This window comes from Semicossyphus pulcher, unplaced genomic scaffold (genome assembly GCF_022749685.1).
Source record: "Semicossyphus pulcher isolate SPU_LCO1_2020_fin unplaced genomic scaffold, fSemPul1.0.p SCAF_25, whole genome shotgun sequence".
NCBI lineage: Eukaryota > Metazoa > Chordata > Actinopteri > Labriformes > Labridae > Semicossyphus > Semicossyphus pulcher.
This window is the reverse complement of record NW_027211699.1, coordinates 10,231,510-10,257,631: the sequence shown is the minus strand read 5'-3', so window position 1 is coordinate 10,257,631 and position 26,122 is coordinate 10,231,510. Positions and strand designations below refer to the sequence as shown.

The window sequence follows — 26,122 nt, the reverse complement described above, 5'->3', positions numbered from 1 at the left end:
TTATGGAAGCTTTGTTGATGTGATGTGCGTATACATTGTGCACGATGTATTTTAGGCTTATACTAAACACCACGCTGCCGGTTGCTGTGACGACGCTCCGTTTAGCAAACATGTCCGTAAACTCCTCATAGAACAGTTCATATATAACTTTTGAAAAGGTATGCTCAATTTTTAATCCTATGAATGTGCAATGCCCGTGCAAGCGTGGAGCACTTTTGTTGCGTTGACTGGATTTACATTTGGATTTTTTTTGCACGTTTTCTGGGTTTGACTTTGCATCGTTTCTGTTTTTGCAGCACGTTTGATGTTAATTAGTTTCAGCCTTCCATCCATCCATCCATCATCTATACCGCTTATCCTAGAGGTGGGGCTGGAGCCTATCCCAGCTGTCATTGGGCGAGAGGCAGGGTTCACCTTGGACTGGTCGCCAGTCAATCACAGGGCTCGACTTTTGCATGTGTTCCTGATTCTGCAGCCTGTTCCTTCTAATGGAAACCGTTTGGGCTGTTGCAGCGCGGTTGCCCTTGTCGGCCACCATGAAACGCATTCCTAGGATGCAAAACATTGTAATGTTTCAACGTCTTGAAATACCTATGCTCAGTCCCGGCCCACTTTGGTGTGTTTCAGGATACCCTTTGGCGTCTGTTTTAAGTTTTTCTTCCTTCTGTGTCGTAAACATTAAATGGTCGGCTTGGTTCAGTGAAGTCGGGGGGTCTGCTGTTGGTAGAGTTGGTCGACCCCCACTCGGGAGGTTGGCGGTTCGAAGTGTCAAAGTGTCCTTGGCACGACACTGAACCCAAATCTGCTCCTGTAGTTACTTCCTGATTGGAGATTGGCACTTTGCATAGCAGCCTAGAAATAGATATATACGTGCGGTCCGTTTACTATTAAAGGCAAGAACAGAAGAAGTCTCTGGAAACCTGTTCTCTTGTACTTTGTTGTTGACCCATCCGTACCCTCCACCGCCAACCCAAGAACATCCAGCTTGTTCTTCCTTCTAAAAGACTTGGACAGCAGGAACAGTTGCTTTCTGAGTCTAATATCACTGCTGATGGGTTCATTGGAGGTAAACAATGGAAGAAGTGTGTTTCATGCAGACTACCAATGATTCCTTGTGCATCGTTATTAGATGGCAAGAGGTACGACTGAGCGTGAAGAGAGAATGTAGGTTCTGCATTAATATAGCACTTTGCTTTGCATTGGTATAGATCCGGACAGTTAATGAGATCGGCCAGCGCCTCTCCTGGCCCCAAACAAACATGCAGACTGGATTCCTTGGCTGTCTTTGTTTGGGTAAAATTGTCGTTCACGCTGATATTTAGTCTCTGTTGGGGGGAAAGGACCAAAAACAAAGGATCCTTCACTTCCAGTAATGCTTCTTAATAGTGTCTCTTTTGACCCCCCCTGCCTGATAACCACCCATGTTTTTAACACTCCACACCAGCAGTCATAATGAAGGCTTTTTACCAAACTATATCTACCCAGATGACGTCATTTGGACTTTTAAAACTCTTCTGAAACCACAGAAACTCCATTCAATGCAGCACCGTACCATTAATTTACCGGGCTGAGTCGGGCCCTGGTAAACTGATCTGATTACCAAACAAACCACTGTTTCATCGGTGAATCCACTGAACCTTTGCTTTGGGTCGTAAACTTTCTGGTTTTCATTTGAAGCTGGAAGATCTGAACCGTTCGGAACCCCAAACTAAAAACTCTGAAAGTGCAAATGTGCCATGAAATCAAAGGTTATTTGTCCAAGTGTCATCAAGCCGTCGATCAAAACGAACATCTATGTTACGCTTTTTAAACCACCCTCAGCAAATCAGAGTTTCTCACCTGTGAAATTCACCTGATGCGTCATCAACTAACGAGCTTAATTTGGAAAGGAAATGAAGGGAAGACAAGGAGAGGAGAAGAAAGATGAAGAGGGGGAGGAAGTGTGAGGGGAGTCTCCGCCGCCCACCGCTGCCTGGCCCTGACACCTTGTGAAGAGTGCTCATTCATCACGCGGCGCAGGGCTTGAGCCTCCGTAAATCACTGTGGATAAAGGACGCGCCATAAAGAATGGAATTGTGAAGGTAAGGGTTTTAAATCCCCCTAGATGATCCGAGATAAACACGGAGAGACTTTTGACAGTCCCTCGTTACCGCCACGAGCGAGAGGAGCTGTCACCGCTCCCTCCTTTGCCTTTCATCTCTTGGTAACAGTCTGGCTGCTAATATCCTCAATTATCTCGGCAATATGTTGCTGGGAAAAAGGGAAAGTTCCGAGGAGGCATTCGCACAATTTAAAAGTTTTAATTTGACAGCTTGTGGTGTAATGATGGCTTGTGATGAGTGTAGAGGGGGCCTGCGAGCCCACACTGACTGTGTGACAAGCGATTGGGCCGGACTGAGAATGGTTTGTGGATGTCAGGACTCCCTGGATCAGATGTCAGGAAGCCAAATAGATGATTCACAGGTTGATGTGGAAAAGAAACTCCGGGCTCCTAATTGCAGGAGGCAGTGGCATTTCTTCTGGTGGAGGAAAGGCAAAGAAGTCCTTCACCTGAAGTCCTTTTTACAGCGAAATTAGATGCATTAGGTTCAATTTTTCCAGATAATGTTTGTCATAATGTGTCGTGTTAATGCGTACGACACCTCCATGACATTTTCCCACTTTTGCCTCAGACAGAATTGTACAAAAGCAGCAAAGTGTTTTCTGCTCCTGAATGCATCCAGACCTACAGGAGACATGGCAGAGAGCATTTGCATAGACAGAGCAGCCGTCCGTCTCATAATGACGGCGAAGTCACAGTGCATGATGGAGACACAAAGGGCACGAGACTGTCGTGTGAAGGTTGACTCGCAGGAAATATCCTCCCACCTCGGTACCTAGCCAGGTAATTGTCTTTTTCCCTCTTCTTTTCCTTCTGATATATATACATAGCTTCTACTTGGAGGATAAACCAATCGATCACTCCAAGTGTCTCAAGTAATAAGCGAAAGTGATAAATCACGGCTTTGCACTCAGGTTTATGAAATATGGTCCGTCCTGCAGGTGTGGATGCATTATCTAGCAGTCAGTGTTCCTGGGCTTAAGGTGCTGGTGTCGGAGCACGTAGGCAGCACTGTGCTGCCACTAATAGGAGGATCCGCCTACGGTGGAAGTGCCTACTCCATCAAGGGCTTTGTGCTGCAGTGCAATTAGTACACAAAATATTAACATAAGGATCAGACGTGGCGTTTCCACCGGGGCGCAACTTAAAAGTTCAAGGTAGTTCACGTCGCCCGTAGTTGTGATCTTTTTTTCTCGAGTAATTGCCTCAGGTTCATTCAGCTTGAATCAGTATAAGGTGAAGTCGCTAGCCTCAGTGGCATAATGACAGAGTACACACTTTCTGTCTCACATTAACAGCCTTTTCTTGATAGATAAAAGTCCCAAATAATGGCTTCTGTGATGGAGTGAAACCAGGATAACAAATTGGCCCTTTGTGATAACAACCCCCCTGTGAGCTTCTCGGCCGAGCGAGATAGACAGACGGCTTTGAGGAGAGTCAGGTCTGCAGCAGCGTTGCGCCAGGGGAAAAGGCTCCATGCCCTGCAGAAGGATGGATAGTGGAGATTTGTAATGGTTCCTCCTTTCTTTTGACAAAGTAACCCAACCTGCAACTTTCATCCTCGTTGGCTGAGTGAAAGGGCATTGGCAGAGGAGCCGGCCGGAGATAAGTGAGGTCTGTCGCTCCGGCTGGGACGTTATAAATTGCAGCTACCTCAATCATGCGCTTGAGACAAGCGAGCTGTCTCCTGTGACAACCTCCCTTTGACTTGACATGCAAAAAAACAAATTGATACAAGGCGGAGAAGCAGAGATTGAAAAGAATGAGCGCTGAGCAGATGTGGGGGGTGATGTCTTCCTCCACAACTCTTATTTAACATTACATAATACAGGATTTTATATTAAATTAAAACGCTGTACGCTCTTCTTATAAAGAGAGGGAGGGCTGCAGAATAACACCAGTGTATTAAAATCACTCTCCTTATTTAAATGTATTTAATGTAGAACAAGTTGTATTCCTGCTCTCAGTGGAGGCATTATATGTTTTTTATCTCAATTATGTGAGCAAATCCTTAAATTAGAGGTTAAATGAAGGTTAAAGCCTCTCCTCCACCCACCAACTTAACATGTTGATCCACTGAGTGTGCAGTTAACTGGATCAGTGATGATATCTTCTTAAAGGGGAATTGTGGTATTAAAACTGGGCATTGCATTAGCCGCTGCTGTGAAACAGGCTGTTATGGCTGCAACTGTTTCCACTGACAGGCTCAGATTGTTATTCTAAGTGTGTGACAACATGACAGAAAGGATCCCTACAGAGATAGACCTTCTTGTTACAGAGGAAGATGATTGTTTTTAACCACAAACAGACGTTACATCGCTCTCTGCAAACACACCAGACTCCATTGATAAAAACAGTATTTTTGCCTTACAGAGCACAGGAGCTGCTGCTCTACTGCCATCTTGATCTGTTAGTATTTTTTGTTATTTTGCAACTTTGGTTGTTTTGGATCTATGACAATTTTTATGTGTCATACAATTACTTACACAAACTCTACCATAGAGGCAGCGGTAGACGGGCAACTCCCATGTTCTGTGAGGTAAAATTACTGTTTTTCTGAATGGACTCTGGTGGCTTTGAATGTCTGACATTACAGAAAGGATCCCTACAGAGAAAGAACTTTTTATTTAAGAGGAAGATGCATTTTTAAAACCTGAAACAGCTGTTACATCGTTTTCTTCAAAGCCACCAGACTCCATTCAGAAAAATGGTAATTTAGCCTTGCAGAACACAGGAGTTACTGTTCTGACGCTGCCTCTACCGCTGAATTTGTTTCCATTATTATGTCAATTTCGGTGTTCATATTATATTCGTATAATTTACATTAACACAGAAAAATGATCTAATTGATCCAGAAGTACAACAGCAACTCCTGTGTTCTGTGAGGTAAAATTGATGTTTTTGTGAATGGAGTCTGGTGGCTTTGAATCTCTGAGATTACAGAAAGGATCCCTACAGAGAAAGACCTTTTTTGTGACAGAGGATGTTTTATGTTTTTTTTCCCCCAGAAACAGACGTCACATCGCTCTCTTCAAAGCCACCAGACTCCAGTAACAAAAACAGGAATTTTAGTGGGCACATGTGAGTTCCTGGTCTACAGCTGCCTAGACCAGTTAGTTAGTTAGTTAGAGTTATTGTGTACTTCTCTTAGGACGCACATTTGCCTGCAGAGATGAAGACATCTATTGAAGCAATAACAAAACTTTCTTTGTCCCTAAACCCACACATGTACAAAGAAAATAGTCCCGGGTTTTAAATGATCAGATTTCATCTTTTAAAAGATTTAAAATCTCAACACTGCTGTGTTTTCTCAGAGACAACATCCTGTTTAGAAGGACAGTAACCTAACATACCTGTCGTGGACAGTTTATCGGTTTTAACAGATTTTGTAAGCAAACATGTCTTTAAATGAACCCCAACAATCTGCATGACTTTCTGTGAACTAACCCGTTAATGCTCTTAACCAGCCGCAGTGAAGCCTCACAGGTGTTTTACTTTTGTGGGCTAATTAGACCTTTTGCTCTGCCTGTGTGGGCGCGTGCAGACTGCAGCTGACTGACATCTCAGCCGATCTTTTGCTTATTTTAACACCTGTTAAAGTATAATTGAGTTTGATGTACAGGGCCTTTTATAACCTGTGATACACATTATAGTAGAGATTAATTCTGCAGCGATGTATCTTATGGATCAGCTTGTAAGCGTGCCATCCATTTCTGCAGGTCAGCAGCATCAATGGACGTTTTCTCTGTTGCTAAGTGCTGCAAATGGGAAAGATTCTTCTGTTCTACGTGATGCAAAAGAGATTACACAACCTCGCTGTGTGTTTTATGTGGGTGTTTCCATGGACAAGCACAGTACTTTGTTGATCAAAGTCACTCTGCAGTAGTGCAGATATTTGACAGAGGAGTTGGGCTGAGGAGATAGATGTTTACTTTTAACCCACACTCCCACCGAGTCGGCTCTCGCTCTGGAACAAATCTTTTGACTTTTTTTGCTCTTGTTTTGACCGTATGCACAACACAGATCTTTTGTTATTGTGGACCTAAAGCCAGGCATTAGCTCTTTGGCAAAGTCTCAGACAGGGGTATTAATCACATGACCACAGTTCACTGAACTCTGCCTTGAAATATGAGACTCATTTCTCCTTCCTGGATAATCAACTTACGGGGAGAAAAAATCTGATACTTCACCTTGAAATGCTTCATAACTTGCTTTGTGGGATTTTAAACTCGTCATGCTCACGCCTGATTATACCGGGCTGAAAGAAAACTAATGAAATAAAAAAAAAAAGCTGGAATTCTGCAGCACAGCTTCTTTAACACATGCATACCACTCTGTGCATGCCAACAAGCAGATGAATAAATCTACATGAAAGCTCATATTAATTGAAATGTTGTTTTCCTTCTTTTAAAGCCGACAGCAGATGCAAAAAATTGGACTACATGAGGTATATTTTGGCCAATTGTGCCTACAGAACGGGCCAAGGATGCAGCTATGCCACACCGTTTTCTTTCAAGATCATCAATCAATCACTGAGCCTGTTTTATAACTTCACAGGATTAATGTGAAGGCCTGTGACACAGTTGTGTGCCTCTCTTTGTGCATGGGAAACATTGTACAGTGTGTCTCTCTCAAACTAAACCTTCCACTTTAATTTAAGCTGTGGTCTTTCTTTCTAAGCCTTACCAGCATAAAATACAAACTATTGTCTCCGTAAGAAAACCCTTAAAAACATTGGTGTACATTAGTATTCCTGTTTGGCACGTTGAAGGAGGAAACACTGCAAGATTCACACCTGATATTGTCGGTGGTTTCAGTATGCTCGTGAATATTGTTGGTCTCTTTTTTGGTTTCACACGTTTTATGCAAATGATGCACTCGTCAGATGCTAAGTTTTAACACAATAACACCTTACTGAGCCTAAAATATTCTTAGAGGACACGTTTGTTGCTGTTCACCGAAACATCAAGTCTCCACTAACATCTCAATAAGTTCCTCTCACAGTGCTAGCTGCTGCTAGCGAACATGTTCTCTGTGGACTGAACTCCTGATCCTGCCTGGTAAACTTTTTTCCTTGAGGCTTATTAACTCAGTTTCTGTTGGACTTTTGTGGTTTGATTCCTCGCCCACGGTTAGCTCGCTTACGGATGAGAGTTTTCTTTATAGTGAAGTAGCAAGAGCAGGAGGGTCTGGGTTTTGTTGACGTGGCTAAAGTTGGGCGCTAAAGTCAGGCGCATGCCAAGCCTCGGATTTTTGTTTTTTTATGAGATTTTTCAAAGATTGGTATCGTGCAGCGTTACTATTTAAAGACTCCATTGAGATTATTTCCCATCATGCTCCTGGTTAAAAATGTACAAGAAAAAAGACGAACAAAGACGCAGCTTTTAGCCACAGCCGCCCTTATGTGTGTGTGGTTTGTGTTACAGAGTGAGTATTTTGAACTTATTAGTTGAGTAAGTACTTAAAGGGCCAGTACTTACTTAAAGGGGGGGGTAGGTAGGTGTCAGATGAAGGGATTAACTACACACTGCCTTTGTTTACATTTTCCTGGGCAAACATTTAAAGTGAGTGATACATGTTACAAAGGAAGCAGGATGAGACTTTTCAGTTAAAAAGCACCACTTAAACATGTACAGGACAAAAGAGATAAGAAGTACGGCTTTGTCCACAGGGGGCGCCAAAATCAACACAAACCGAGGGTTCCTCACAGGAGCTTTAGGATCAACAGTTTACAGTGTACCTCAAACTCTCTCTGGTTTGTACGGGCTAACCACCGTCGTGCTAACACCTTGTGCTAATAGCAAAGGAGCAAATGCAGATTCCCTTCTTTACATGGCTTGCTTTCTCCTGTTTGGTGCTGGAGGGCGCTCTAATGGTTCTTTACTATGTTTACGTCACGTTGTTTGTATGAGCCAAGACTTAAGATAACACTCAGCCTGTTTGACTTCAGAGGAAAGGCCACAATAAAAAAAGAACAATTGTCTGAGAGTGAAGTTGGTGCACAGTCTGGCACAAGCTTACATTTCTATGTAGCATGAACAATATGTACAAGCTCTAATCGACAGCAGGAAGGAAGCAGTGTTTGTTATATCGTCAGCGTTAACGTAGCTTCCTGCTACAGTTTACTGCTTTCCTCACACGCCCACATGCCTAACAAAATAACCAAAATGCCAACATTTCCTCCCATTTCTTAAACTTTGGAAAACCCCAATTACTCTGAGAGACTTGAGAAGGAGAAGAATGATTATTCATGAAGGCGGTCAGATGTTAGAGGTCAGAGTGGTTCCCTGATGGTTCCACGTCCTCGTGCTGAGCAAAGCCTCCCCTGTCACCTCCACTGCGCCTCTCCTCTCAAACAACACTCTGCATTCAATCTTTTCAGGAGAAGCTGTGCCCTTCCTACCAACACACTGATGTTTAATTCATTCCCGGACACCTGGGGGACACTCATAACAACAACAGGAAAAAACAAAAGGAGGGAGAGAGAGAGAGGGAGAGACGGGGGGAGGGGAGGACAGAAATTAGAAGGAACTAAATGTTTGCTTTGTATTCGCTATCCGTGGGTGTGGAATGAATGAAGACCAAGCAGATTTAAGACGTTTGAGAGGGAACATCAGGGAAGTGAAGACAAATAAATCCTGTTTCCGTCAGTGAAGATGCTGCTGGACACCTCGGCGTGCTCCCTCTTAATCAGAGGTTGATTAAGCGCACTTTCAGAGGCATGGATTAGGGGGCTCCCCTCGGACTCGGCTAAATTGGTCGGAAGGGAAGGAAGGCAGAGTGTTGAGCACTGCTGAGGGAACTTTTGATGTGTCAGTCAGAGAGTCTGGCATGGTTTGCTTTTATTGACCTTCCCTTCCTTGATTTGTGACAGATCCCCTGGTGCTGGGGTAGGTGGGGAAGGTGCCTGAGAGGGTGGGGAAGGTTAGAGGAGAATCAGCTTTTGAAGAATTTCCAAATTCTGCTGATCCGGTGGAGCTGCCACAAGCATTTCCTGAGATTCATAACAATGAAGGGCATGGAAGTACGCAGCGTCTGCAGCCTTGACGGTTTTTTGAAGATTATATTTCTGTCATCTTTGCTTTATTTGACAACAACAGGAATAGGCATGTGGCAAGGGTCCCGGGGCAGGACCCAGATCCAGGATGTTCCACCTACATGTGTGCCGCTGATCTGCCTCCCTGGCCTCGTCATATTTTATCAGCAGATTGAAATACGCTCAGATCGCCTCGGCACCTCAGTTCAGCCCTAAATATGTGCGACCCCCTGCGTGGACAGTGTGTGTCACTTATGGATTTATGGTTAATAATAGCCTGATGCTTTCTCCTGCTGTCACACCGGTTTGTAACCCCTTCACACGAGGAATGGCATTATTCATGTTGCGGCGGTGGCACTGCTATTAATGTAATGAGTCAGGCTGTTAATGTGATCCCGCTTCAGACACAAAGGGGATCTCTCAACCTGAGCTCCTGCCGCAGACAGGAGACCTCTGCGCCCTACATAACAACGACGGGACGTGTCATCGCTGATTTATTTTGCCCTTGAACCTCCTCGTGATGGGACCTTGTGGGATAGCCTTTAAAAGAAGCGCCCAGAGATGAAATGAATGCTCTGTACCAAACTATTGAAAGACGTGCGCTACAGGCTGAAGGCTTTTAGAGGGAGTGCTGTAATCTAAAATGTGCTATTTCTCACACACAGCACACAGCTCCGGGATGGGCTGATCTGATGAATCTGACTTGACCTGTGAGCAGCAGTGGCTGCCTCCTGCATCGGCTGGCCATGAGAGGAATCTGCAATGGATTCCACATAGATAGAAATCAATTCAAATTCAGCCGCGGCTCTGTACCCCGATAAGGCACCGCTACACCTATACTCACAAATTTCATAATGAATAGATAAGCATTAATGTAATTTCAAACTGTCAGCGCCTGCCAGATGGCATGTCATGAATGGGCTTATCATTGTGCCATGATTTTATTTACATCCAAGGGCCCGGCTCATTTGTGTACGATCCATAAACACGACGCCATGGTAACGGCAAACGGAGGTGCATCTCTGGAAGTGTTTTAAACAGCCTTATTAACTGAGTCCACTTGCTCATGTAATTAATGTCTGCTTACAATGCAGCTAATATCCGCTGTGTAACCTGTGAAGACACACAATAATTATGTGAGCGTTTGAGTGACAGAGATCTGGAAAGCAAATAGAGGAGGCCTGTCCTCGGCCTCATCAGGAGGGGCAGAGTGTTGGCCCAGGTTAATAGGCATCCTCCAGGGAGGGATTAGCCGGAGTTAAAGAAGGTAAGGAGGGCGCCATTTGAATTCAGTGTAATAATGTCAAATACCTTAAAAGCCTCTCCTCTACACTTTTGCAAGTTCTTGGTCCAAGGCTTTCTGAAGTTCCCCACGCAGGCTTTTAAAGACACCAAGATCCTGTGAAAGAATATTCGAGCTGGACACCGGACCATCCACAAATAGCCAGCCATCTGTTTCCTGCTTTTACAGCAGCCAAAGAGTGAGCCAGAAAACATTCTCAAACCGAGCGAGTCTTCTTTAGTCAGGAACAAAGGAGGAGGACAAAAAGAGCTTTGAGTGCAGAAACTGAAGAAGTCGCAGGAGGCAAAGTCCAGCAAGTTGTCCGGATCCTGAGAGTCAGCGCGGGGAGGAAATCTTATGGTATAAGGGGAATGCCACTTGTAGTGGAGTGGACCTGTGATCGATTGGGATGTGAAGTGGCTTAGCCGTACCTCTGTGTGTCAATAGCTTCCCCCTCTCCCTCGACCCTGTGATAAAACAGAGGCTCACGGTGCTAAATCTCAGTCCTGGTACACCTGTGAAACTGCCTGTATGATGACATTTTTATCTTTCACTTGATTTACCGCTAAATCCCTCGATCACGCGATCCAAAGTTTAACTACAGCAAACTCACGGCCCGGGCACAAGACCAAGACGAGCTAAAGGTTGACGGCACATTAGGATGCGCTCCACAGCGCCATAGATTGAGACAAGGATTTAATTGGCTCCATATCGGGGTTAGATAGCAGCGTTGTTGACTTTTGATTAGAAAAACTAGAAGAACAAGGTGACTTGATATCGTGGTGATAAGCAAAAATCCCAACTCGATCACATCAATAAGTTTCTCAGGTGCACGTAGGTGGCTCACCTTGTAACCAATGACAGTGGGCGCAGTGGCTCGCTGGCAGATAGACATCAGAGCGTTCCTTGTAAGCGTGCTTTGTCATACATTTATTGCTGTGTGTGCAGGCTCTGTTTTCCTTACAAGCGTTCCGGTTGTTCTCCGCGTACTGTTAACGTGGAGGTCAAGCCGCTCAAAGGCATTCATTTTCTGCAGCGTTAATGTTGGTTAATTCACAGCGTGTCACATGGCAGCTCTTAAAAGTAAAGGTCAACTCTGAGCTGCACATTATCGCTTTTAAATGTGTTTTATAGGAATCTGAGCAGATTCTCCGCCGCACATTACCACAACCTGAATCACCCTTTGCACGCTTTTTACCTTCACACAAGAAGCAAACTGTGAACGACTGTGTCACAGCATACATCAAGTTATTCATTTCACTTCTCAAAGATTAGCCAGATTATTCAAACTCATTACCAAATATGGAAGCAGGGAGGTCTCTTCATTTGCCTACCTATAACCCAAACAGCCTGCGTCGTTAGAGAGGGCTGCAGAGTGCTGTTACAGTTCTCAAACCTCTCACAGGCGACCAGGACATCATTGTTTGTGTTTCTGAAAAAGGATCATAAATAAAACAGCTAGAGAAGAATGTGCACGACCAACATTAGTTTTAGGTTGTACATATTTTTTGGGAAATGAACCTTGAGAAGATACTACAAGAAATTAGCATGAAAAAACACGAATTTTGGCACTGACTTGCATCCAAACGCCTTTGCACTCTGCTCATCAAATGGAGAAGATCTCAAAAACGAGGAAATGTACGAGATTGAAAATTCTTCTTGAGTCTTAGGAAATATAGAAATCTTTTCTCCACAGTTACTATTGTTTGCATTCACATGTTTTATGTGTTTATTTAGCAAATTCAATGTCCGAATTTTTAATTTTCTTTGATTTCTAACACAATTTTGATACTTTCATCAATTATTTTTGGTTAGTGACTTGCATAATCTTTTATATTTCTAAAAAAATATGACGCAATTCAAGATCCTCCAAGAAATTAATATCACAAGAAGCAAAATAACCAATAAAGGCAATGGCAGACGTTTGCATTGCAGGGTTCAAGGGGTTTATTGGTTTCCCCCATTTGTGAATCATTTTAGTTCCTGCATCAATCGGACACCACAGACAGAGGAAAAAAATGTAAGACATGACAGCTCCCATAAAGAGAGGCCAAACCCTCCCTATCGCCCCCTGCTGACTGGCTGCAGTATAGCTCATAAAGCCCGCCTCCTCCATGTTAACAGATGGGACATGAGTCAAACTATAAAATCAAAATACATGGTACAAAAACATGGTTTCTGTCATTATAGTCATTACAGTCATTGAACTTTCCATAAGCGTGAATATCTGCTTCAGACCGACACAAGAAGCTGTTCTCTGCCATTAAAATATCTTAATAGTTCCTGAAAGTTCAATATATTGGGGGGGAAAAGGCAACAATAGCTTTAGCTTATAGTCCAAAGGAGCCCTAACTCATGGCGTGAAAGTCAAATGCATTACATGTTAGATAATTCTTTCTGTAGAGCCAAATCGTCTGATAGAGAATGTGTGGTTCAAAGGCTGATTAAAAATGTATAGTTGATAGTTTAGAGAAAAATCCTGTGCAGCATCGCAGCATCCTGTTTTAAAGTCCTTGAAGAGAGTCCTTGAAAAATCTGATTACTGTTCAATGCTCAGGGTTTTTGGGGTCGCTACAAGTGAAATTTTTGCATTTGTATTTTTCCTAATTTGACTTCCTGTCCCTCGCTGGGAATCTAACCTTGGCCTTAAATTCATATTGACCAGAACACAGAGCTAGATTACTTCTTTTTACTCCTCTGAGAAAATAATATTTCTAAAAGCCAAGAGGTCATGATTTATTTCAATACCACACAGAACATTTTGCTACTCGAGTTTTTAACTTTCAAACTTGTTGAATGTGTGAAACGCGCCCACCTCTTTTTATTCAAGCTGCTCTCAGCTGCAAGAAGTCAGATTTTCCATCAGAGGAAATATTCAGGTTTGTGCTACTTTACCATCCATTATCTGCACCGCTTCTCCTGTTCAGGGTCACAGGGGGGGGTGGGGCCTACCCCAGCTGTCATTGGGCGAGAGGCGGGGTTACACCTGAACAGGTCGCCTGTCAATCACAGAGACAGACAACCTTTCACTCTCAATTAAAAAGGAACCTTCTGGCTATAAGACGACAGCGCTAACCACTGCAGTCTATTTTTCATAGTTTTTAATGGAACCGTTGTTCATATGCTCGTGTTCTTTTACGCAGCATTCCGAGCTCGTTCCTTTAATCCCAAAAATGCCGTATAGCTCTAATGTGCGGCTTTTGGAGTTAGTCACTTACTTTATATTTGACATTCAGCCGTGTAAAATGTCTGCAGCTGCCGTACATGCAGATTCCAGGTCGAGCCCCGTGTGTGCGACACAGTGTTGACATTACGTCTCTTTGTCTCAGCCTGTTATCTTTGTGCCCCACGGTTTGCTTCACTCGTTCCAAAACACCGCTCTATGTGTCTTTAGTCGTGAGCATATTAGTCTCCATGGTAACTCTTTTTTACCAATACTTCATTGGCGCCAAATGACCCTGTACTGTTACTTGGCTTCTCGCTGCTTTGTGTGGAAGTGTTTTCTTTTGGAGATTAAACGTTCGGAGGCAAATTGAGGTCCTGCTGGTATTATCGCCGGGATATTGAATAAGCATATGTGGGAAAATACCAAAGCGTGGAACTGTAACACATCATTTGAAAACAGATTATGATGTGTTTCTGTGCTTGTGAGGGGCCAACACGGGTGATGTCGGGGGTAGTGCTCAGTTTTATCAGGTGGAAACAGTGAGTGGAAGGTAGCACCAAACACATTTCACTGCTGTTTGATTCCTCGACTCTTTAATACAACATGTAACAGCAAACACTTCTTCAAATCTGCCTGTAGTCGTTTTATGTAAGCATGTTTTACTTCCTCTGCTTCCACCTGCTTGTATCGAACAGTATGTGTTCGGGATTCCCCCTGGAATATTTATTCCTCTCTTCAAACCCTTCCGCAGATAATTGCTGGAAGGAAGCGCCCAGGAAGGTCAGCCAAGAATCCCGCCGTAGGTGCCAAAGTGAAATCTACAGGACTACAATTACTTGGACAGACTGAGGCTGCGGAGCAAAGTGAATGACAGGTAGGAAATAATTCATATGAATCACCTGCTGTATTATGAATAACCACCTGCTGAGAGGACATAGCACGGTCAGTTATCCTCGGAATTGCTTCTGAATAGCCCTTTTTGTCATTTGTTGGTAATTGCCTTAATTCTCTGGGTAATATAGTGAAATTAACCTCCGAGAACATTTCTTCCTTATGGCATTTATTAGACAAGGTTGAAGTTGACATGCCAGCAGTCACACAATTATATTTAGATTATTCCACTCCGCTCGCAATTTGGCTTCCTCTTTTCATGTCGACACTTTAGAGGAGAGTTTTTCCTTCCGCTCATAACTCATCATCTTTATTTTCACAAAACATACACTGTTGAATCCTACACGAAGGGCGTCCTTTAAGAAATTCAGGATCACTCACTTCTATTTTTTATTTAGGATACATCTGACCTTGTAGTGAACAGACATAAAAAGGCTGTCAGTCAAGCCATCACGCCGTCTTTGTTTCTTTGTGCTTGTCATTCTCCTGAGGAGTCGAGCCGCGCCGACTTAAATCTAGTGATTCTACGCTTCTGGCAAAATGCTTCTCTGTCCTCCTTTCTACCCAACTCAGCGACCGCCTCGGGGTAAGGTGGAACGAAGGTGAAAAAAAAAGTTTGAGATGGATGGTTACAGAATATAATATAGGCTGGTGGATGGTAAAATAGTTACGTTTTTATTAATGATTAATTCCAACTAAACTTTCCATCATGCTATAGTAAAGAATAAGGAGGGTGAGAGACTGCACTCGTTTTTACAGTCAAAGTGATTTATTTTGTGTCAGGAGATGTGCACTCTACGTTCACTGAACATTTTTAACATGGGATAAAGACCAAATGTGTTGCTAGAGCACAGGCTCTGCTGTGGTAACCACTTAAATAAGTGTCCTGTATTTGCTACGAATGTTTTCTCCAACACGTACTCATACCATCGGATGTTAGCGATCTTACATTCTGCCCGGTTACAACATGAAACATTACTTTCCGTCCTCTTAAGTTTGTGTTCGATTTGAAAAGTGAAGGCTAGTTAGCTTAGCTTGCTAACATTAGCCCTGATTCCACTCGATGTTTTTTGGGGCGGCTGTGGCTCAGTGGTAGAGTCAGTCGTCTCTCAATCGGCAGGTTAATATTAATCAGAATCAGCTTTATTGGCCAGGTGTGAACACATGCAAGTCTTTGACTCTGGTTTAACTTTGCTCTCAGGATGTACACTTAAACACTAAATATTAAACTAGTGTCTACAAGCCTGCGAAAGACAATAGTGCCAAAATGAGGAGTGCAACGATGCTGAACTATTTAATATTGTTTGCGTAATAATGTGCATCATTTATACACAGTTATCACTAATAAAGGCAGAAGCTCGGAGCCAAATAAAAAGAAAGTGGTCGCTTTGAAACCAATATTCAAAACAAAGATTTGTGGCCTGCTATCACGACCAAGCCTCCAATCAATAGCAATTATTAAAGACGCAGACACCAGATGACGACATGCAGCGAGTTATTAATGTGTCCTGATGCTGTTCATGATTAGTGACTATAAATGCACCAGCAAACATGTACTTATTTCCATTAATTTCAGTTTGAATGCACTGAAATGTCCTCATTTTTCATCTTAATCTTCAATTATCGATGTTTATATACTTCCATTGTCAGATAAAATAAATGGTATGTTAATGCGAGCGTGATGCTGAATGTTAACGGTTCAAACAGAGGCCCGCGTCACCTTTAACCCGGCGTGTTGGTTTGTGTTTGGCTGTGTCGCCGTGTGTCGCCTCAGATGTCTGCGTGTTGTTGACCGCAGTGTTTAGGGGCATTTCAGACGTTTGAGCGTCTAACCACAAGCTGGCCGAGCGACTCAAACCCCTCAGCACAACATCAAACATCACAGTATCTCACTGCTTGGCTCAGTTTCACATAAACAGATCAAGGCTAGCACAATGTTTTTTATTCCAGTTGATATGGAAATGTCACATCATTTCAAAGAGAACTTCTGTTTTATTCATGTCTAATATCCTTTTACTTCTGACTGTCTGATACTGGCCTGGGAGGGCTGCCATGCAGCAAAATAGGCTTTACTGTAGCAGATACAGTGCACTGCACATGCAATTGTTTTGCTGCAGATAAAGTGAAAATCTCAAATTGAAAATACATTTTCCTGAACACTTCTAAGGAAGAATAAATCCGCTTCCTGTACGGATTCAAACCCCGCTTTGAGACAAATGTTTCAGAACCGTCCGGAGGACGTTGTTTCATACCGTCCTTTGAAAGATAAAAAAGGTTTTATTATTTAAAAGCAGAATAAACTGAATACCTGTCGCCTCCTCCTCTTATTGTGACAGCAGCTGTTCACGTTTCCCACCGTGCATTAGCAGATGTGATGCTCTCTCTTTAAAGAATGAAAGTATTGGGACTGCCAGCTCCGCGGCAGCTAACAGGAAGATGTCTGTGTGCTAACGTTTCTGATTTCAATTTATTTTTCATAATATTACACATTTATATTTTTCTTAATAATGCCGATGACACTGTAATTAGTTTCTGTACTCAAGCAAGATATCTCGAAGCAATTAGGGCAGAATGTGTAGATAATTGGAATAATTCATCTGGGGCTGCAACTTACAATTATGTTCCTTATCATTAATCTGCCTATTGTTCTTTTGAGTAATTGATGAACAATATGGTGTATGAAATGTCAGAAAAGATTGCCAAATGCCCATTAAACGTTCCTAACCCGAGGTGACTCAAACTAACACACTAAAAACTGTTTGCTATCATGTCACAGGACACTCTCTGTTGGACTCGTATGTGTATGTTTAAAGTTTTGAGTTGGGGTCCTAGATTGTTGCACAAAACAGAAGTTGTGTCTGCGTTCAGGAGCTGCATCCTCTGAAGGATGAGTCATTCGTAGCCTGTGCGGACGCTGAAGCTGAACTGAGACGATCTGCTCTACGGAGGATTTCCTTCCTCTTTACAAGCTGTCGGAGTCACCAGCTGTTCACGCCCTTACCTTCGCCGCTCCTGTTGCCGAGCAACATGTAGCTAGCTTGCTAAGCTAACATAACTGATGTCACGTGACTTAACCTATTATTTTAAAGATAATTAGTGTATATCTCTAGCTATTCGATTGAGTTGAAACCAAAGACATTTAACGCTTATTCCTCGGCCGCTTGAGTCCCCCATCTTGTTTGAATTGGCGCACAATGAATCTCAGGATACGTTGGGCTGAAGGAAACACCCGATGGATCCTTCGTGGCATCTGAAGGAGCCTTTGAAATGGGACAGCCTTCAACGGCACTGTGATGAAATCGACCTCCAAATTCGTCCTTGGAAGGATGCAGCCCCTGGATTGGACACAGCTCTAGACTTGAACTGATGACGGAAACATATTTCAGATTTGTAACTAGTTTGAGTTTTGTCCCGTGTGTGTGTGTTTGTTTGTATCAATAATTTCCAGTGAGTTATGGGAACATTTTGTCCAGCTGCTTTGGATTAGTAACCCAACAGCCCGTACAAATGATTTCTAGAACTGAAGATGTTTCTCTTTTTTGTTAGTCAGTGAATTCTAACATGTTATTAGAGAATGAAATCTGTGTGTTTTGGCTGCTTTTGCTTCTTATTTTGCTGTGATTTTAGGAATAAGCATTTAATTCAATGAATTATCTGTGAAGGCTGAACACGTGATGTATAATTATTATAACTCTCTTTTCCAAAAATGGAGCAAACATAGAATATCAGCCATTTTCACTGCTGTCTTTGAGCTGGCTTTACATGCATACACAAACCAAACCATCCACCCTGTTTCACGTTAACCATGTGACCAACAGACCTCACCACGTGTCAGAAAGGTAGACTCATAGACAGACACTAAGGGTGCCTTGAATCAGCACCTTGGACATTTTTGCATCACTTTTCATAGTCTCTCTTTCTTCACATGATTTGTGCTCTCCTGCACAACACAGTTTAATTTAAAGCTTTAGATATTTTGCTGATGAAGTTTGACCTTCTGTTTGCAATGCTTATATAATCATCTCTTCACAGTACTTACCTATTTCATGCAAAGATGATATATATAATAAATACACATGAAGCATCACTTCTCTCACGCCAGAGGCAATGAGCTAGCAGGTACCATTTGTTTAAACCCTTGGAGTGCAGACGGAGCAGTTGTTTGGCAGCAGCAGTGCTTTGAACTTAAACACTTTGTGATCTCATTCAGGCGTGCTACAGCAGCGTGTCCGGATGGCTTGTGTATGACTGGCACCTTCCTCGAGGCCCCGGCTTAATGTTTCCACGAGTGCGTCTGCTGCCACACCCTATATATCTCCATTCTCAATTAAACATGGCTGGAATGGGAAATGAACATAGGGCACATCATAAAAAGCTTGATAAGAGAGCTAATACAATTACATGGGAGTGATTAGAAAAGGTTAAATAGGTGATCTATTACATTGATCTTAAATGCATTCAGACGTAATTTAATTTAACAGTGCTATAATGCTGTAGTTAAAGTATGTCCTATTAGTGTTTGGAGCCTGCATGTGTAACGATTAATTATTGAATAATTGTTCATGCATTTCAACAGTGGCAGGCTCTGAAGGGTGATTTATTTTCTTCAGTGGCTGTACAGAGATAGGGCTTAATTACAGTGGATAGCCTTATCTCCCCTCTCTAATCCTCTCTTTGGAGTCTCCCGCGTTCACGCCATCTAGTCGTCGATATCATCAGACTGTTGGCAGAGCCAGACAGAGAAAGTGATCCCCAATTTCTCCGTCACATTAAGGCTCATTCATGAAGTCTCCGCTGTGGACCTGATTTAAGAACTCCAAAGAGGGAGGAAAGAGGAGTCGCTGAGTGCTGGAAAAGCTCTCCCCCCGGCCTGAGGTCGGCACGGCCGGCACATTAACCACTTGTGCCGTCTTTGTCGGCCGGACTGAAGAGCGCGTGGTCAAATCTGATCACATAATAGGCCCAGGATATTACCCACTTTACCACCTCACTTCAAGTAAAACTGTACGTCTGTTATTCACAGCGATGTCTGCTAGAGCTGCAACAGTTACTCAATTAATCGATTACTGACTCCAACAATTTGCTGCTTTTCTTTGTTATGTATAACAGTTCACGTGGAGCCGTAGCATTTTGGACTGTTGGTCGGACAAAGACGCATTTTGAAGACGCCACTTTGGAAACTGTGATGAGCATTTTTCACCATTTTGTTTCGCCATTTTATAGACTAAATGTTAACTAATTAATGGTGAAACTAATCTGCAGATCTTGCAGCTGGCAGCTATTGTAAACTGCATTTTAAATGCCAAATGGAAGTGGGATCATCTGTCGTCCAGCGTTACAGTCCAGCTACAGTGAAGTGATGTTCAAGCCTTACAGTCTCACAGAAAGATGTGAAACGTCCAAAACTTTTAATGCAATAACTGAGTTTAACCGGGACATGTGGGGGTGGCACGTAATGTGTTAAAGTTACATGTTGGAGCCGTGAAACAAGGCCAGAGGACATTCAAAGAGGGTTCTGTTTTCATGGTGGATACATGAGACATCTGGGAAGTCTGGTGATGGATGGATGGATGGATGGATCTGGGATTCTGCTTGGTGTTTAATTTCAGGATAGACTGATGAACAAAACACGGCTTCAGTCTAACCTTATTAAAACCTGGGACCATGTATAAAGCCTGGTTTGGGTCAGACATAATTGGTGGAGCAGTTTAGACTTGAACACAGTGGACAGACACTCGTACCACGTGCTGTTACAGGACTGTAGGAAGTAAAAAACAAAAGAAGAATCTGTTTACTCAGTCGGCACAGGATGATGACGTGTAAAGAGACATGGAGTCTGCTTGGGGATGCATTCAGGAGCGATGGATGTGTCAAACAAAAGATTTCACCAAAGGGACTAGAGCTCGAGTTTCATGTGACACCAGAGCCAACATTGGCTGTTATACTTTTTCGCCATGTACGTAATGTGAAGTTAATTATGTCATGCACTTAACCAGTATACTGTACATACACATCTTTACTCACATAAGTCCTTATTTTAACCCAAACCAGCTCTTTTCCAAACCTAACCAAGCAGTGGCATCAGCATACGTTATAACTTGTGGCTTGTTGAGTCGTTTACAGGGACGTTATTGAGTTCCTTAGTTTTGAGATATGAGGTTAAAGTATTTTTTCATAGTAGGTTCTACCTTCTTTTTGTCAGCAAAAATATAACAACTTCCGGTGTGTATTGCAATGGTATTAAGTCAATACAGTGAGCTATGTCAGGGAAGTCTGCACCCCGAGGGGGACTTGCTGGAAGTCTGCAGAGAGTCTGCTTGGCTTTGCTTGTGGACCGGGGAGTACACCTACAAAGTCTGAAGCCTGCAAGAGGGTACACTACTTCCCGCGTTAGTGCCGAAGAGTCCACGGTTGGATAAATGTCCTTGGGTTACTGGCCTTAGAATAACAACTACGACTTCTTCTACAAGGAAACAACCAGTGTGCTCTGCTTATGGCAGGCAGGTTTATTTAGCTTTCGGACAGTGGCTGGTTAAATCATCTTTTAGGTGTAAATCTGCCAGGTCCAGGATTTGCATGCGGGAGAATAAAACTTTAAATGAGCATTGCCTGTACCTACCAACGCTGGCAGAGGTTAGGAAGTGAGTAACAACTAAATAAAAGGAAGAGGACGGTCTGACAAGAAGATAACTGAAGGTCTTAACATGAGAAAACCACGTCAACTTTCCAGTGTTGGTTTTGGAAACACTAGAAAGTGGACGTGCATGGTTGATGAAGTGGAATTTTACACACTGACTGTCTTTGAGTCCTTCCCTGCCCTTCCTGTTTTCTGGAGGGATGAACACGGCGCTGGAGATGCTCCGTATGCTGATTTCCCGGGGAGATGACAGGAGAGGCTGGATGTTCTGCTGTACTGTTATTGGCTGAGTGGGTTCATGTGTGTCGGAGCAGCAGGCTTGTGACTAGTTAGGGCATCCTTAACATGAGAGCCAACGCTGCATTCACAGCTTTTAGCGACCGAAGAGAGGAATGTCAAACCGAACGACAGATTCTCTCCTAAACCGTCGTTCGGCTGCGTTCAGGCTCTCTGACAGCTCAACTAGAAACTGACACCAGTCCCAATGCAAAGAGACAAGTTAGATAACTAATTAGAGCAGAGATCCAACACAAGTGTTTAATGAAGACGTCCTGGAAGAAGAAGAAGACTTCTTTTGTCACCCTTCTTACAGTAGGTGCTTCTTGCTTCTGGAAGTTTTTGATGTAAGTTAAAGTTTTCTTTAATTGCTGTTCGTAGCTTCATAATGATCCACCCTTCCCCTGATGTCGTTCAGTTTTAGAAGATGAATGCGTTTTAAGGAACATTAAGCTCATTTGCTCCCATTTATTCTAACTAAAGATATTTTTTCATCTTAATGATTCTTACATTAAGTTTCATGGAATACTTTGTACAAAAGTACAAAAAGTAAAACTTGAATTTGCTCATATCTTTTTGTCACTATTCTAACGTCTCAGCTTCCTGTCATGGACTGTAAATACTAAATGGACATAGCCAACATGACCTCACCCATTGGATTGTGGACGACCTTGAAGCCTTGATTTTGGGGCATTGGCCGTCGCCATCTTGGATTCTTAGAGTCAAATAGGCTGGATACGCCTTCCTATGTCTCTATCCCAAGTTACAGCTTGCTGCTGAAGCGACTTATCAACCATAAGGTAGCCACGCCTTAAAGCTTACTGTGCTTTACCTTATCCTAAATGGGACCGTAAATGAACGCCATGCTGTGCTGATGAAGCCTTTAAAGTTGAGACCAGAAACTCGTTAGGAAAATATTCACCGATGGTCCAAGTTGGGAAACAGTGGGCTCATTTTATTGCCGTCTATACCATCCAGAAAGAATGCAGCTTTTAGGCACTCCCACATTGGCTTGACTTTTTGGATCAAAGAGGCTTCATTGACTTCTTATGAACATTAAATGCTTCCTGTAATACACGTCTTCCCATCTGAAATGGTTTTAAGGCCCCGGTTTTTAGGCAGTGCAGTTGTTTCTTCGACACTAAATGTGGACAAAAAGTGGATTTGCTTGGCGATGAATGTTTCTGTGGCTGATATTTTAACCTCAAATGATGAACCTTTTTTTCACAATAGCGTGCGATTGTCAATTAACACCTCAAGTAATTAATTCTATTAATTACGCAGCCGATTAGCACTTTAATGACGGAAAAGATAAACAGAGAATGCCAGTGTGAGTGGTGTTTCTTCTGTCAGATATATGATGTCCACAGGCCTGCAGAGATTTGGTAACGCTAAAAGTTAGATGATATTCCCCTCTTCACCCGTGTGTAAAAAGTATAGACAATTATCGGCTTCATCAATATACAATGAACTTCCACATTAGTGCATCTCTGTTTTTCCCCTGATGAATATTTGAGTCTGCTTCCTCATTAAACCTTTAACAATAAATGCAATTTTAAAAACCACACACTTCAGCTTCCTGTCAACCAATTATCAACTTATTGCTTCTGATTGCAACTTTAATTCATTCCCACCTCCTCCTTCTTTCTCCCTAATATTGCAGCATCAAAATTTAAAAGAAGGTAATAACACTAAGCCGTCCTCCTTCCTGAAATGTAATCAATATTCAAACGAGGTGGCTGATTTCTGCTAACTGAATACCATATGCCGGCACCTGATGTTATAGTGATGGTAATAGCACTGTCAAGTTTGACAATGTGGAGAAAGCAATACTGTCATTCCCCATATTCACTTTTGAAAATCTCATTTTGCTTTCATCTCTTCACTAACACAGAGCTGTCAACATGTAATTCAATGAGTGTCAGCACTGTGCTTCAACGTTTCCTTCATCTGTTTCGCCAACAGTGCTCGCCCCATCCAGCACGACTTTACTTCTGCTGTGTTAAATCACGTTACGACCACTTTGCTTGTGCTTGTGGGTAATTAGAATACAAAACATCTTCCCGCTTTTTATATTATGCGCAGATTTTTGCCGAAGGTCTCAGTTTTGTGGGTCACATCAGATCTGAAAGTGGCGCATTTATTCAAAGTCACAGATGAAATGGGCTGTCAGAGGGGAGGAAACTGAAACCAGTCAATCTCTCAGGCATTGTAGCTCACTATCTACAAACACTTATATAGTATATACCCTATAGGACAAGTGATACCTGTGTATCAAACTTCAATGCTCTTCCTCTGTGCCATCGGAAACTGTCCAAACTGTTCCTTTAGAACCACGAACACACAGCCTTATTGTGCGATCCTTTTGCTCTGGCTGTTCCCATTCACTGTTCATGTGTGCACCGTGAAAAGTATCGCACTAGCATTTGTATAAAACACACACATGATCGTGAGCCAATCACGACCCATTTGCAGCTGTATTGGACGCAGCAGGAGAAAGCAATGAGGTGAAGTCGTGTGCAGACTGTTTGCTTGTGTCGGTGGTTGGGGACAATGGATGGGTCAAACAACGACATCCACATTCACACTGGAGCTGCATTACTATCTCGCATGCGATATGCTCGTGTGCCTTTACGTATATATATATTATGTATTATATATATTACGTATAGTATCGCTGCTGTCTAATGCTGATTTCCACACCATGTCGCATTGCATTTTGAGGCTCTTATTTAACTGTATTTAATGTTTAAATCATTTTTAAGTCTTAAATGATTCTAAAATGTAGTTGTATTGTGGTCTTGCACATCAGCTTAAAGTTTCGTAAGTTGTAAGTCACCAAATTAAATTTTGAGATGTTATTTTAAACCACACCGTGATGTGTTCACAAAACTCAAATAGTTTCTTCGCCTAAATCAAACCAAACAGACCGTCTCATGTTAAACTCATGTTCGAAAGCACTTAACTGACAGGTTCTAAAGGATATCATGAAAACGATGGTACATTCATGGTGTTAGATTACGAATGGGGGCCATGACAAAGCGTCAGTGTTTGAAGACCCTGGATGAATGTGTGATATTTGGTCGACTCGCAAAAAGTTGTGCGTACGATATCGGAAGAACTGTTGTTTGTCTTTTTTAAAATGTTATCCATCACTTGTTTTACCCGTCCTTTACTTTGAGCTGTCTCGTCTCGTGTCGTCTCGAGGTCGGGATGATGCGATTGAAATGTGTTCAAAACCCAACTTTTTCTAAGCACTTAAAGGACTTGTCGTCATTGTTATATGATCTTCATGGTTCATCTCCATTAGCTCGTACAACATGGTGGAAAGCTACACAACGTGAGCACGTGGACCTTGACAGGGAAAATGTGTTGTCAACCGCAAGGTCAAGAACGAAATTTGAAACTCGACTTTGAGTGAACACGAACGTGAAGTCCTCTAAACGCCACCAGATCCAATCCCACAATGGTCATTTCCATGACGACTAAGCAGATGAAACAGAACAGAAAGTAAAAGAAGCTCAGGGTGAGGTTGTTTTGTCAGCAGCTGTTTCTCAGCCAGTCAGAGACAGGACTCGTGTAACACACAAAGAACAATAACTGAGCACTGTTATAAAAAAAGAAAGGCATTTCCAGGCAGACATGTTCGGTCCTCACACAGGATCTGAGTCACATGTTTAATCTGCTTCCTTGTAAAATACTTTTATCTGCTCCCTTTCTTTCCCGGAGATCCAAAGATTCAAACGGATCATTTACATACAAAGGGATGATCCCTCTTCCTCAGCCCGTACAAGTGTCTGGAATTATCCGCTGTAGTGCTACTTGTGTTGTTGGCTTGTTTTCACCATAAGACGTGTGAACAACACTTCAGTTGTTTCCAAGCAGGCCGACACTACACTCATTTTCATCAGCACTCTTGTTCAGGTAATGTTCCTTCAGGCTGGCTGATTTCAGGGCTTATCTTGTTAAGAGCCCCCTGCTTCGCCGCAGATCTGCGCGGCTGTCAGAGGCACGGCCCGCACATTTCAGGGCTGTTACTGGCGATGGTAGAATGACACTAATTAAAGTCATTGATGTTAAAAATCAGGCGCCGCGCGTCCCGCTTGTTTTGTCACAAAAGCTCAGATAGCTCCTCAACCTGGCCCCCGCCGTGTCGTTATCATGTCATTTGTTTTCAAGCCATGTGGAGAAACTAGCGTGTGTGTGTCACTTCATTAAAAATAAAACACACCTCAGGATGGCAGAGAGCTCTGCTTCAGCTATTTACATTTTAATTTAAGCTGAGGCATTCATTTGCTTATGCAGGGTGTGATACTATAGCTCACTGAGCCCAACTTTAATCTAGCTTTTATTACAACCGAGCTAAATGAACAAAGCAAAGACTATTTATAAAGCGCCTTACTTCCCTCCCAGCTGACATCATGTTCGATCCATGGTTTCAGTATTCGGTGAGTCACACTCCAAACCTGAGTCTTTACTGAATCAGTGGGTCTGATTTTTGGAGGAACTGGTGTTTTGTTTTCCCTAAACTTGCAACTTTTGGGCCAACAGTAGCAGGCTGTAACCGCACTGCTATTCAGCAAGCCTTCCGACCCATATCACCACCTCTAACGAGACCCACAGGAGCTGATTTAATGCTACAATCAATGGCAGGTGACACGTCCACACACCTACACGGTTTGGGTTTATAATTTTAGGCACCAAGACTAAACGTGGAGGTTTAGGTTAGTAAG

General features: G+C 42.8%; 1 protein-coding gene across 4 annotated transcripts in view; it reads left to right on the top strand.

Moving 5' to 3' along the window:
* The window catches only part of LOC138604300 (RNA binding protein fox-1 homolog 3-like), a 420,599-nt gene that overhangs the window by 28,328 nt on the left and 366,149 nt on the right, over nt 1-26,122 (top strand). For all 4 annotated transcript variants that reach the window (XM_069676201.1, XM_069676202.1, XM_069676203.1 and 1 more), the window contains exon 2: nt 14,337-14,459. The gene's annotated coding sequence lies outside the window, so the exon portion shown is untranslated. The remainder of the gene's footprint in view (nt 1-14,336; nt 14,460-26,122) is intronic.